The sequence below is a fragment of the Zonotrichia leucophrys genome, chromosome Z (assembly GCF_028769735.1).
Source record: "Zonotrichia leucophrys gambelii isolate GWCS_2022_RI chromosome Z, RI_Zleu_2.0, whole genome shotgun sequence".
Lineage (NCBI taxonomy): Eukaryota > Metazoa > Chordata > Aves > Passeriformes > Passerellidae > Zonotrichia > Zonotrichia leucophrys.
In genome coordinates this window covers 52,795,109-52,807,373 of record NC_088200.1, presented here as the reverse complement: position 1 = coordinate 52,807,373, position 12,265 = coordinate 52,795,109, and the positions used below count along the sequence as shown (strand labels likewise).

The following is a 12,265-nucleotide window of genomic DNA, read 5'->3' as shown; positions in this document are numbered from 1 at the left end:
TATTTTTCAGCATAAAAATTGAGGTGGTTGATGTAGAGTTTTTAACACAGTAAAAAAGGATAGTTCATTTCTGACCTAGCCAAATCTTAAACATAGCAAAATCCCAAACCCTTTAAAATGCTTGCCACTGAAGCTGTTTGTGTTAGCTATATCTGTTAAGTGAGGTGATGATTTCTTAAATTTCAAGGCTGTTTTACTGTATTTCTTGCTTGGTAGGAAAACATGAGTTGCATTTAGCTGTTGGAGATGATCTCAGCTATTTTAAATGACCCTTGGAGTGTGTGGTGAATTCTGAATTTTGACCCTAGACCTCATGTGTCATGTTTTGAGTGAGGTTGGCTGGGACATGTGATTATGCCATGGGATGTGATCTTTGCCAATCCTTAGGGACAGTGGAATTTCTTGAATATGCTAGCAAATGTAATGGTAACACACTTGTGCCAAAGGTTTAAAGTGGTGAGAAGGAATTGTAGCTGCTTATCACTGGCTGAATAAAGTAAGTTGTTTTCATAATGATGTTGCAGTGGAAGAGCAGTGTTTACTCTTGGGGAAGTGGTGTTACCCTTGGGTGAAGTTCTGTTCTTTTCAACATCTTTTTTAGCAGGCAGTTCTGCAGGAAGCTCCATACTTGGTGGGTGCTATACAGCATTAGAGGGGAGAGCTGCATTATGTCTGTCACAGGCTAGTCATACACAGCCCTCAGACCTTCAGGGTTTTCTTTCATGGACCAAGATCTCTCATCTCTTCCTCACCTTTTCTTATTTTGGTCCTGAGATGAGGCAAGGAGGACTTGGAGTGAGCACTTGGCACTCCCATTTTTTCCTCCTTGCCCAAGGAAGACACAGACTTATGTCTCCCATAGTGTTGCACTTGTATTTCAGTCTGCCACAAGCTAGCATGGCTGCTGAAAGGGACGCTGTGCTTGGATTTAAACTCCCATGATCCAGCCCCTCCCCAAAGCAGATTTTTAGCTTGTGGAAGTTGATCATTTGGCCTCCCTGATCAGTTGCACACTGGTGTAGGTCTGGATGGGGAGGTATGGGTGGAGAGCAGAGGATGCAGAAGCAGCCAGAGGCAGGATGGCTTAAGTAGGTAGGCTTGGATGCCTTGCAGCTGTAAGGAAGAAGAGCAGTTATCTTGCTTGTTTTTTCCCAGCCCCATTTTGGGGACCCAGGGGATAATTGTTTCAAGCCATTCACCCTGGCACATTGCTAAATTTATGGTGAGTGTCTCAGACATTCATGTAATTTATCAACTGGTATCTAGGACCTAAATGTGCTGTTTTAAAAGAGTGAATTATCTCATCCTGCAGGTGGAATACTGTAGGACAAAGAGGAAAAAAATTGTTACCTGGTGGTAGACCAGGTGTGAGGGCTGAGAATGTCAGACTCTACTTGTGTCAGTGCAATGAAACTTGAAAAACAGCATTTCTTCTTTATGCTGTTGCAGTGGTTTCTGAAAATAGAGCTTCACATTTGTTGTCTGAAAGTCGGGTATCAAAGAATGGGTATGGAAAGCAAAAATAAGATGTTTCTGTTTATTTTCATTTATGCAAGGGTAAGCAGACCTGAGGGAAATTACCAGTTTTATAGTATATTGTTGTTATTCTTTATTTTCGTATCAGATTTTCAGTGGAAATAAATTTAGAAGCCAAAACTGCATTTGCTTTGAGAAGATGGCCTATATGACTTTATCGCATGAATGGGTGACATGAAAAAAAGAATTCAAGTTCTGTGTAGGCCTTACAGAAACCCAAGTGTTGAAACTTGCTGGTGAAAAAGCAGCTTCCCAAACAAACAGCATATGCAAAGAGGCACTGGCTTCAGCTTGGAGCACTGGAAAGAGAATTGGCAGCATTTGATGGTGACTCTTCAGGTAACTGCCGCAGAAGTACAATTAATTGCAGAAAAAAATAAAAGAGGGCTTTACTGCACCACCTTCAATGTGTGTAATGCCAGATGAAGGAAAAATTGCATGGATTTTACTGTTGAGGCAGCGTGATTCTTGTCAAATACAAAGCTGGATTTGTGTGGTTGGCAGTAGAAGCAGCTCTGTGGAGGGACAGGTAAAGCACTTTGGAGTGGTGATGCTCCCATGCCCTCACTGCATCCAAAACTGAGAACTCAGAATTACTATCACAGACCTGTTTGGCATTTCATTGTTGTAGTTCTTCATCCCAAATGTAACTGGGAATGTGGTACACGTGGATTCAAGAATGTATGAATTTCTTGTGGTCCATTCTGGTTGCCTTGCTGTATTGAATGGGCATGTTTTTGTCCTGCTGTGAAGTGTTGTCCTAACCAGTTCCAGTGATTTGCATTATGATTTGTACAATTGAGCGTGAGAGGAAGACAGTTTCAAAGTGGCATGTGTGATAAAGCAGGTGTGGTGCATTATAGTGAGATAAAGATACTCAGAACTAGAAAAAATGTTACCTGTTCACAAGTCAGAGGTGTCCTTGCATAATTTGGAATACTTGAGGAAATCCCCTTTTATAGCTTTTTAGGGGTTTTTGTGGACACAGTTTTGTTTTGGCTTTACAAAAAATTGGCGCATTCCACCTGTGAATTTTAATTGGGATTCTTTTTAATAGTAGATACCGCTGCAAGGTTCAATTTCTGATTTTTATATAGCCAAAGACAGTTAAGTTCTGTTTTCATTACTTCTCCACTGTTTTGAATAACTTGGTTCAAATTCCCTACTTCAGCAACCTTGTGCAACTCCCTCAGGGAGGCTGTGCTAGGTCTTACAAAACCAGGAAGCTGACTCTGGTTCCTTGAACTGAAGTTGCCTTTTTCTTCCAGCACAGAAGCTCTTTTTCAGGACGGACAGCAGGTAACCTCTTCCAAGCCTTCTCTTTAGGGTGCATAATCTTTTGCTGTGCAGTTGAAGAAGTACTGTTTTGTAATTTTATGTGTTGAGGTGAAAATTGGTCCTCTTTTTCCTTCTGTTGCACATGCAAGAATACCAAATAACTTTTGGGAATTAAAAAAAAAAAAAAAAAAGAAAAAGAAAGGCAGTGTTTGAATGTACTTTTAAAGGTAGTTTAAGGCCGGTTTTGCATACTGTCCCTGAGCAGTGCAGGGTGTTGACAGTGTGTAGGAATATGTGCAGCCAAACAAGTTGATTGTTCTCAGCGGGCAAACTAGCCCAGAGGTGTTTTGGTAGTGAAAACTGCTGCTGTGTTGTATTTGCCTCCTCTGAGAGTCAAGAAACTTCAGAATCTGGAACCTGTCAGTATCTGGCATATTTTGTTAAAAACTGGCTTGAAAGCCTGAAAAACTAGAATCTTGATACTGAACTGGGTTTTTCTGCACTATCAAGATAGTAAAATAGTAATTTCTGAAGAACGTGAAAGATTCTTCCTGTCTTTTTCTTGGTTTTTTTTTGTTTTTGGAGGGGGGGAATGTTTTTTGGGTGGTTTGTTGGTTTTTTTTTTTTTGGGAGAGGGCCAGGTATTTCTCAAGTCATGAGAGAAAAATACCAAGACAGCATTGAAAAACACTAAATATGAAACACTGTCAAATGTAGGTGTTTCTTAATCTATGTTCGGATAACTCTTAAACATATTCAGACTATCACCTGTCAACATGGCTAATGCAGTTTATGTAAACAATCCAGAAAAGTAAAACCAGGAAATACTGTAGTATTACATAGTTTAAGAGGAACAAAAGTTCTCTGAAAGTGACAAAACTTAATTGCTTATTTGATCTAAGCTCTTAAGAAAGCAAGTGGTATACTATACAGCATGTTGATCTTAGTTTTAGCTTTCCTGGGTTGGCATGTTGTCAGAATGAATATAGAAATAACATCTTATTAATATTAGAAGATGTTTCTCCATAATTGGCAACTGATAGTCTTTTGGGTAAGACGTGTTTTTGTGGGTCTTTGGGATTTTCTTAGGGACCTTAGAGAGCAGAGCATCTGATGAAAGAGCAATAATGAAAAATGCAGGCAGAACTTAGACTTTTGGTTAGGTTTTTTAACCAGCAAATAATTTCCAGGATTGCTCCTTCTCTGATAGAAGGAGAAGGAGACATGGATTATGTGGGATTTTATGACAAGAGGAGTAGTAATTGTCTCCTTCATATTGATCTTTTCAAAGCAGAAAAATTGTTGATTGTGGAGGTGGTCATTGACTGGAATATTGTAGTCTTCCTTCTGAATTTTTTTCTTTCCTAAGCAAAGGCTGTGTGAATACATAAAGATTTTACATATCCCCGAAGTGGTGCCTTAAAAATAATAATCTCAAGCAGAAGTGCTAGTACTTGTTCCTTTCTTTATGCGTTTGTGCCTCCTTGTTTCTTCTCTCCTGCGCTGTGGCTGTTGGACTCAGACAATTGTGTTGGTATTCTCTACCTTTATTGGAATTTGGTTCAGAACCATTACTGTGTTTTTTATTAAACTGCTACCATGTTTTTTAATAAAATATTCTTGTATTGATACTTGTATGGTATTGTAACTGGAAGAAAGCTGAAATTGTGAAACCCACTCATATCCTTTTCTGAACAAGGGTTGGGATGCATAGATACTATCATGAAAGCTCCTATTGAGTTTTATGGAAGTTAAGTTGCTTAACAACAGATTCTTTCAATATCCTTAGAAATGGAGAAACACTCATCATGGCAGTAGCTGGCCCATCCTTGATATTCTTATTTTGTCTTTGGGATACAGAAGGCATTTGTAGCTCTCTGCCACCAGTTTAGTCTCTATATTTTTCTTGGCTCTTTTGAAGATGCTTGTGAGATCTGAGGAGTTCTGAGGTGACAGGAATTAAAACTGAGAATCCCAGCAGAGTTTGGGTGAGATGGAGATGTCTTTTCGAGATCTGACAGGACTTTTTTCATTTCATTGTTTCAGAACAAGGTTTAGCATGGGCCTCTGCTTCAGGTTAAAGCTCATGTACTTATTTTTCCTATAATGTTTAATAAAAGTAGACCGGTGTTGATAGGCAAGTAAATGGGTCTGGAAATTAAGATACTTTTTAAAAGTAAACTTTGCAGGCAGGAAAGGGGAAAAGAAAAATTGAGCTTTTCTCTCTAAATATTGTAGCACATTTGTTACTTGGTTTTTCACCCCCAGTGTCTTGCACAGGTGGTGCAGATATAATCACCAGCCCCATCCAGAATGGGATGGGGGCTATGTCAGCAGCAGTTATTTTAGTGTTTCAGATCAATTATTTAAATATAGTGATGGTAATATGCACTGTTCTTGAAGTTTGTAGTCTAGCCTACCTTTTCATGTAATTCTAAGCTGTAAAACCACACATGGCATTAACAGGAAAGTTCTTAGTCACAGACACAGTCTGTGAGCAGCTGTCTGGGCAGTCTTACTCATAGCCGTATATTGGCTTTATTGTGGCTTCCATATAAGCTTTTAAAATGAGTTTTTCTAAGAAAGCCAGTATGTATAGGTTATGGCTGACTTGAAATAGAGGTAGCAAATATAGCTCTAGATTATCAGGGTATTTATCTGGAAATGATATTTCAGTAAGGTCAGTGTATAGTGCTGTAGCACAAGAAATGTTACCAAACTTAAAATTTGCCCCTGTGGCCTCCCAAAGAGACTTCCAAGTAAAGAAAATTTGTTCATAAGCGAGTTTTCTTTTTTCTTCTCTTAATTTAGAATCACAAGGACCTGGTTACAGCAGGCATGTGCTTGAATAGAAAATGAAAGAAATGCTCCTGATCTGAATCATAATTGATGTGCAGGGGAAAAGTAGTACATCATAGTTGTTCTTCAGATTTTTAAATTTTTTTTTAAAAACAAGTAGGATGCGACAGCCAGAAGTGCCTTGTAATACATTAATGTGGTTTGGAATTTGACAGATTAGGAGCTCTTCAAATAAATAAAGTGTATGCAAACACACATATATGAAGGATTGTGGATCTTTTATGAAAAATTTTGTTAAGGTGACTATCTCTTTATTCTACATAATGTATTCCAGGCTGTCTTTCATTTGTAATCCAGTAGGTGTTTTCTTTAATCTTTGAAGACTTAGTCACAGTTGTCAAAATAATGAGCTATTCGTGGTGTAATTTTTCTCCCCAAGCTTAAGTAATCATTGCCAGAAGAAACAGTTTAGAGGGGTGTTTTTCCCATAAGTTTAGACTTAAGTACTCTTAAAATCTGACAGGGTGTAAGTTTTAAGGATCTTCTGTAGTACCTGCTGTAAAGGATCACCTGTGAGGTTTGGGTCAAGCAAGAGCACCTGAAGGATGTCTGCCAGCCTGCAGTGCTCACATAGAGGTTTAATTTCATGATCAAGTCCTAGTTGGATTAAAGGGCTTAATTATGTCATAGCTTCTGGCAAGCTGGGAGTAGTTTCTTGTGTGTAGCATGGCTACAGGTGGTGTCTTGGCAGGCAGGCAATGGCGCTGTGACCAAAGGAGAATGTGAGAATGAGCCCCTACTTGCAAACCACCCTTCACCTCAGCCCAGCCACCCTCACACCCAGCCCCATGCCTGTGGGCTTCTCTGCTGGAAACACTGGTGGTTGCTGGCCCCTTCCAAAGGACCACACTGAGGAGGGATGGACTGTGTTTGGAGCAGAGTTCCTGAGCTGAGGTGGCTCAGCTTGGAAATCCTAGCAGCTCATGTGCCTCTTTCCATCTCCGTGGTGATCCGGAGGCTGTTTGAGAGGTGGCCTGACCTCCAGCCCCCTGCCTCCTGTCCCCAGTGACCTCAGATCATAGTTAGAAACTGGGACCTATATGCCAAGACTTGAAAACCTCCATGCCAAGCTGTTTAAAGTAAGCCAGGAAAGTATACAGGTCAGCTGATTTGCTGCTAGGCTTTTCAAAGGAGTTTCACACTTACTGTAGCTATTCATTTTGATGCAACTGCTTTGTTACGGTGAAAGTGCTTGTATAGGCTGCTGGAACGTCTTTCTCAAGAGAGGCAAAAGAGAAATTTTTTTTCCCTTAAGGTACGTGAAGCTAAAATAGATGATTATAGTTTGCTCTGGGAGCATAAGCTGTAGGGAGCCGTACTTAGATCTGAAAACTCCCATAGCGATAGTGGCTGTGTTGATTGATAGCCTCTTGTGACAAGCAGGAATTTTTTGTAAATTTTACCTATTCACTTCAATACTGAGTAGCTAAAGCCATAGAGGTGATCTGGTGTAAGTTGATTTGTGGAGAGCTTCATAACTAATCAGATGGTTTACAGCTTGCCTGCTCTAGTTTGTTTTCAACAGAGTGAAAGGTGGATGGGGTTTTTCCACATCAGAAGTAAGTCAGTTACATTCTGCTACTGTTTGTGAAAAGTAGCCCATTGGTAATAACATGGATGGGTGTAATGGATTTTCGTGGTGTATCTTGTTCAAAAATGATTGTGGGGAGAATTAGACTACCTTGCCCTCTTTATATAGTCCAAAAGATACTGAAAATACTGTTTTGTAAGCAAAAATGTGCTTGATGTAGCTGTTTGATGCCTTTTGCTATACTGGTAGCTACAAAACATGCGCTGTTGAAGGTCTCTGGAAAAGACCTTGTGTAGGCTCACCCTTACAGACAGACCTGCCATATTGAGCTGCTTCTTGTAATTGTCTCTAGCCTGTTTCTTTTGAGGCTTCCATTTTCTGAGTCATTATCTTCTGGGACAAGAATGAAGCCTTCAGAAGTGCAGTGGAGATTTTATGTCAGGTGTACCATTTTAGCACTTGCATCTTTAGGAGCCCCTTTACTGCTGACTATAGTGAAATCTGCTTCAGACTGTGAGGTGACCTGCATTTAAAAAACACTATGCCTTCACATGGCTCAGCCTTCTAAAAGTGCTTTGATGAACATTAGGAAATACATATGCTAAATACAATCTGATGTAACAGTATTATGAGCCTGCATATTGGAAGCATGTAATGTAGAAGAGTCTTGGGATAAATGCTTTGTTGTGTTCAGTTGTGATTGCTTCAGAGTGGCCCACTGTGGTTATCACTGTGACCTGTGATTACAGCAAAATAAATATGAGCGTGCTGGGTTTCATTGTCAATATCCAGTGCCACTTTCCTAAGCTGGTGCATAATGCAGTTCTTTAATAATGGAGGAAAGTGTTGGAACTGCTTTATATGAATTTAGTAAAGGTAGTTGTTTGTGGGGCTGGCTGGTGTCTAACCTCTCTAGTACATCCTGTACCATCATGTGAGGGGTCCCAGACTCTTACCAATATCAGTAATTGCTACTGCAGTGCAAGTACTGAATAATTTTGTGCTGGGTAGATATCAGCCAGCTTGGGATAGGACAAACAAATTGAGTTTTAAAAGGGCTGATGTGTCTGCTTTTTGTCAGGTCTGCTTAATATTTTTTTCATGTTAAGTGCAACATCAGGATCTTGGCTCATTGGATGCAAATGTAGCAGTTCTGTTTTTTGTCAGGAATGCTCTACCCTGGAAATCTGGAAAATAAAAACCAAACTTTTGAGGGAGGATTTTTTATGATTCCCATATCAGAACTTGCCCTTCAGGATTATGTAGTACTGATGTCAAAGCCTGTTTCTTACCTCTTTTCAGAAAGGACGTTTTTCTGACGGCTTCCCAGCTCTGGGGTGTGCAGGAGGCTCCGAAGGGTGGCAGGTATGTACATTGAAACCAGAGGTACATCCCCACAGCAAGGGGAGCTGTGTTGGGTTCATGGTGACTCTTTTGCAGGTGTCCTTGTTAGCAAAGCAAATAAATGTGCTTTAAGAATACTGGGGACTTAGTACATACTGAGAAATATAAATCAGGATTGGATTATAAGTTTGATTTATTACATTCTTTTTCTTCAAGACCAGAATACTTAGGAAATTTCTCAGGAAAGGACTTCTTTCACTCAGGAACATACTCTGTATTTACCTGTTCTTTAGCTACCACTAAAAGGTCATTTTCATGGTTGCACCTTCCTCTGTGATGTGTTTTGTATGTATAAAGGGGTACTGGGCTTGCTTTTGGAGGTGTTTGACTCTGAAAGTGTTGTTGGACACCTAGTATAGTTTTTTTTTAAGGCACACATACCTGTTAATTTAAACATGCAGGTACTTCCACATGTGCCATTAGTTGCCAAGAGGCATCTTCAAATAACTTCACATGACTCATTCAGTCCTATGAGCCCAAGAAAAAATGAGAAAGAAACTGAGCAATATTTTTTTGACTGACAGTATGTTTAAGTAGTAGGAGAAGATGAACTTCAGGAACTTTATTTCTTGCTTTGTTTTAACTGCAACACTGTCACTGTCACAACCCAGGTTTAATATTTGGGAGTACCCAGTCAGGCAGAAAACGGTCTTAGAACATGCCCAGGGCAGCTCTTGAATTCTGTGTTTGGGATAACTCAGCATCCAAGTTAGCTCTTTCTTGTTGCTCTTTGAAGTTGAATCCTATTCCTAGAGATCTACCCACAATAACCTTAAAAAAAAGGATTTTAATCTGTCTTGTCATTTTTTTTCCATGTAATACTTTATCTTCGTGTAATCTTTTCCCAAGAAAAAGAACGTAGTAGTAAAAGAACAGGAATGTGAGTTTAAAAAAATGTAATGGATCTCTAGCAGTGTCTCTCTGGAGATAAATTCTCTTCTTTAAGCACGAGCCTTAGTTTTCTGAGGACTGCTTGATGACATACTTATCATGCAGAAACAGAAAATACTGATTTCTGGCCTAAAACTGGGAATTTGTTTCCTCAACATTTATATTTTACTACTAGTGCACATCCTCCAGCAGGCTTTGTGGTAGAGATAAAGACCACACCAAATTGTTTTAGGAATATTCATCTAATTTGTAATCATCTAGCAACTACAGAGTATTTTGGTTACAGTTCAAAAGGCAAATAATCGCATGCTCTACATGTATGTTAATCATAAAGGGCTACTGGTTTGCTAGTTTGAGGCTGTACCTTACCTCAGGAGAAGATGAATCCATATGTATTTTATAATAAAAAGATTGAAAATAATGATGTTTTTCATGAGACTGTATGAAAATGGCACTGTGCTTGAGGTTTGTAAAAGGGTGAGAACTAAAGCACCCTTTCTTCACAAACTATGGTCTGAAATTCACAAACTATGTAAATAAAACTCAGATATCGAAAGTAATTTGTGCACTTCTTACTTGTTGGAACCCAGGAAATTCCTCTGGCTGCCCTGGACCCAGGGGGCTCAGAGACCTTGGCACAGAGCCCAAGACCCCTGTGCCTTTGATTTAGCCCTTGGAAAAACAATTACCAACCTTATATGAAGAATTACAAGCCACAAAAGTGTAAGTAGAATGATAGTGAATTTGTCACTGGGTGGAAAAATTGAGTTTTTGGGGTTTTTAGCATGGGGATTCAGGGGCAAGATGGAAGAATCTGGGTGTGTCCAACATTTCTTCTTCTTCTTGGCCTCCATCTTCTGCTGCAATTTTGGCACTTTTAGAGTAGAAGCTCGCTGTCTGACATAGATGATAGGTATTGCAAAGTAATTGTAAATATTGTACATGTAGTTTTTACTATAAAAAGAGAACACCTCCTCTGAGGGGCAGGCAGAGTGCCTCTGACTGTCTTGCTGAGTGGACCTCGCAGGACAGGAGAAAAAAAATTCATAGATAAGATACAATAAACAACCTTGAGACTGAGAAATTAGGACCTCTGACTCCTTCTTTGACCGCCAGGCTGGGAAAAAAGACTTTCTAGTGTATCTTGGGTCACTCTGACCAGCTAGAATCCGGAGACTCACTGTGTAATCAAAATTACTTAAAATACAAATATTGCTAACTTTTCCTTTCAGTTTTGGAAACAAAATTGAAAAAGAAAAAACCAGGTTTAAGCAAAATCTCGTTGGATTTCTCTGGTTTGTTTTTCAAGCACAGAGCCTTAGAGTCTGTTCTAAAATAGGCATCAGTAAATGTTAAAGCAGACTTGTATTCTGTTAAAGCTTCAAAAGAAAGTTATGTGGGGAGAACTTGGAATTTATGCTGTCTGACAGCTGAATACTTTAACTCACCCTTTTCTGCTGGTGGAAGCAATTCACTCAATAAATTTGCCTGTCTCCACATATTGAGCTTCATATCCCTCATCATAGTAACTTACAAGTTACTCCTTGCAACTTTTGCAAATGTTTTCGGTTTTTTTGTTGTTTGTTTTCTTCTTTTTTTTTAAATTATCCAAAAGTAGTGGGATAGGCTGCCTGGCAAACCTGCCATGGCGTGGTTGTTTCACTCCTGGCAGTGGGAAGGAAAGGTGTCTTGCAGTTAGTTGTTCTTTGCTCTGAGATCCTCATTCTGCTGTCCCTGGACAATGAGTGATGTGACAGTGATTTTATAGAGAGGTAGGGAAGTATGTGCTTTAAAGGGCCTTCCTTTAAGGAAGGTGGTCTTTTGTCTGGCAGCCTCACTGGGGGGGCTGACATCACCTGTGGTCATGGAGCTGTGCATTGCTTGTGTTGGGGAAGAAAAGTGGGTGATGGCACGGGAGACTAAGTACAGAGTGGATGAGGAATTGCAGGGAGAGAGAACCCTGTGGAGGAGAATAAAGTGCAATACAAAAAGGGGTGAAAATCATAGAGGCACTTAGTATGGTTGGGGAATCATGAAGAGAGTGATGAAATTAGGCCAGAATGGCCAGTGCACCTTCGGCTTTCTTCAAGGGAGAGTTTGGATCATCTGTGATGGTAATGATCATTTCTTGGGAATCACAAGAGTCCCAGCTATGATGCTGACTGTTTCTGGTGTGTTAATAAATTCTCCTGATTTTAACCTTCATATACAAAATAAAACTAGATCCACTTAGCACTTTATGTAATACTGAGCCAAACTGAGAAGTTGCACAATGCAACGAAGTGTTTATCGGAAGAAAAAATATTTTGAAACAAGCGTTGCAAAATTGGCCATTTCCTAGCTTTGAAATTCCAGAATCTGGCTAGCTTGTGGGGTATTTGCTTGTGTAAGATACACACTTGGATCCAGCTGTACCATGCTGACTGGGGAAGGAGACGCCTCTGGGTTGCATTACTTACAAAAAAACTTGGGTACTGGTGAGGGTTGTGGAATTGACATCTCTGAAAGATGAAATTTTGTGTTCACAAGTACTGCTTTGTGTGTACTTTGCCTCTGTGTCCTGGAGTATGAGAAGGATGACAGTCTCCTTCCCATGACTGGTTTTCCAGCTTCTCGCACTGCATGACTAGCATTTTGCGTTTTTCCAGAAGGTGGACTTAAGTGCTGCTTCTTTGATGCCCAGTGACACAGGTGATGTGAGAGACAGATCGTTTCTGATCTTCATAACAGTCAGTATATGCCATTGCAACTCTCTGGTTTCAAAAC

General features: G+C 39.9%; 1 protein-coding gene across 12 annotated transcripts in view; it reads left to right on the top strand.

Annotated features, from left to right (window-relative positions):
• The window catches only part of SEMA4D (semaphorin 4D), a 100,217-nt gene that overhangs the window by 46,436 nt on the left and 41,516 nt on the right, over positions 1–12,265 (top strand). For 10 of the 12 annotated variants that reach the window (XM_064736226.1, XM_064736225.1, XM_064736227.1 and 7 more), the window contains one exon: positions 8,507–8,569. The exons of the other annotated variants lie outside the window; for them this stretch is intronic. The gene's annotated coding sequence lies outside the window, so the exon portion shown is untranslated. The remainder of the gene's footprint in view (positions 1–8,506; positions 8,570–12,265) is intronic. 12 annotated transcript variants of the gene reach the window in all.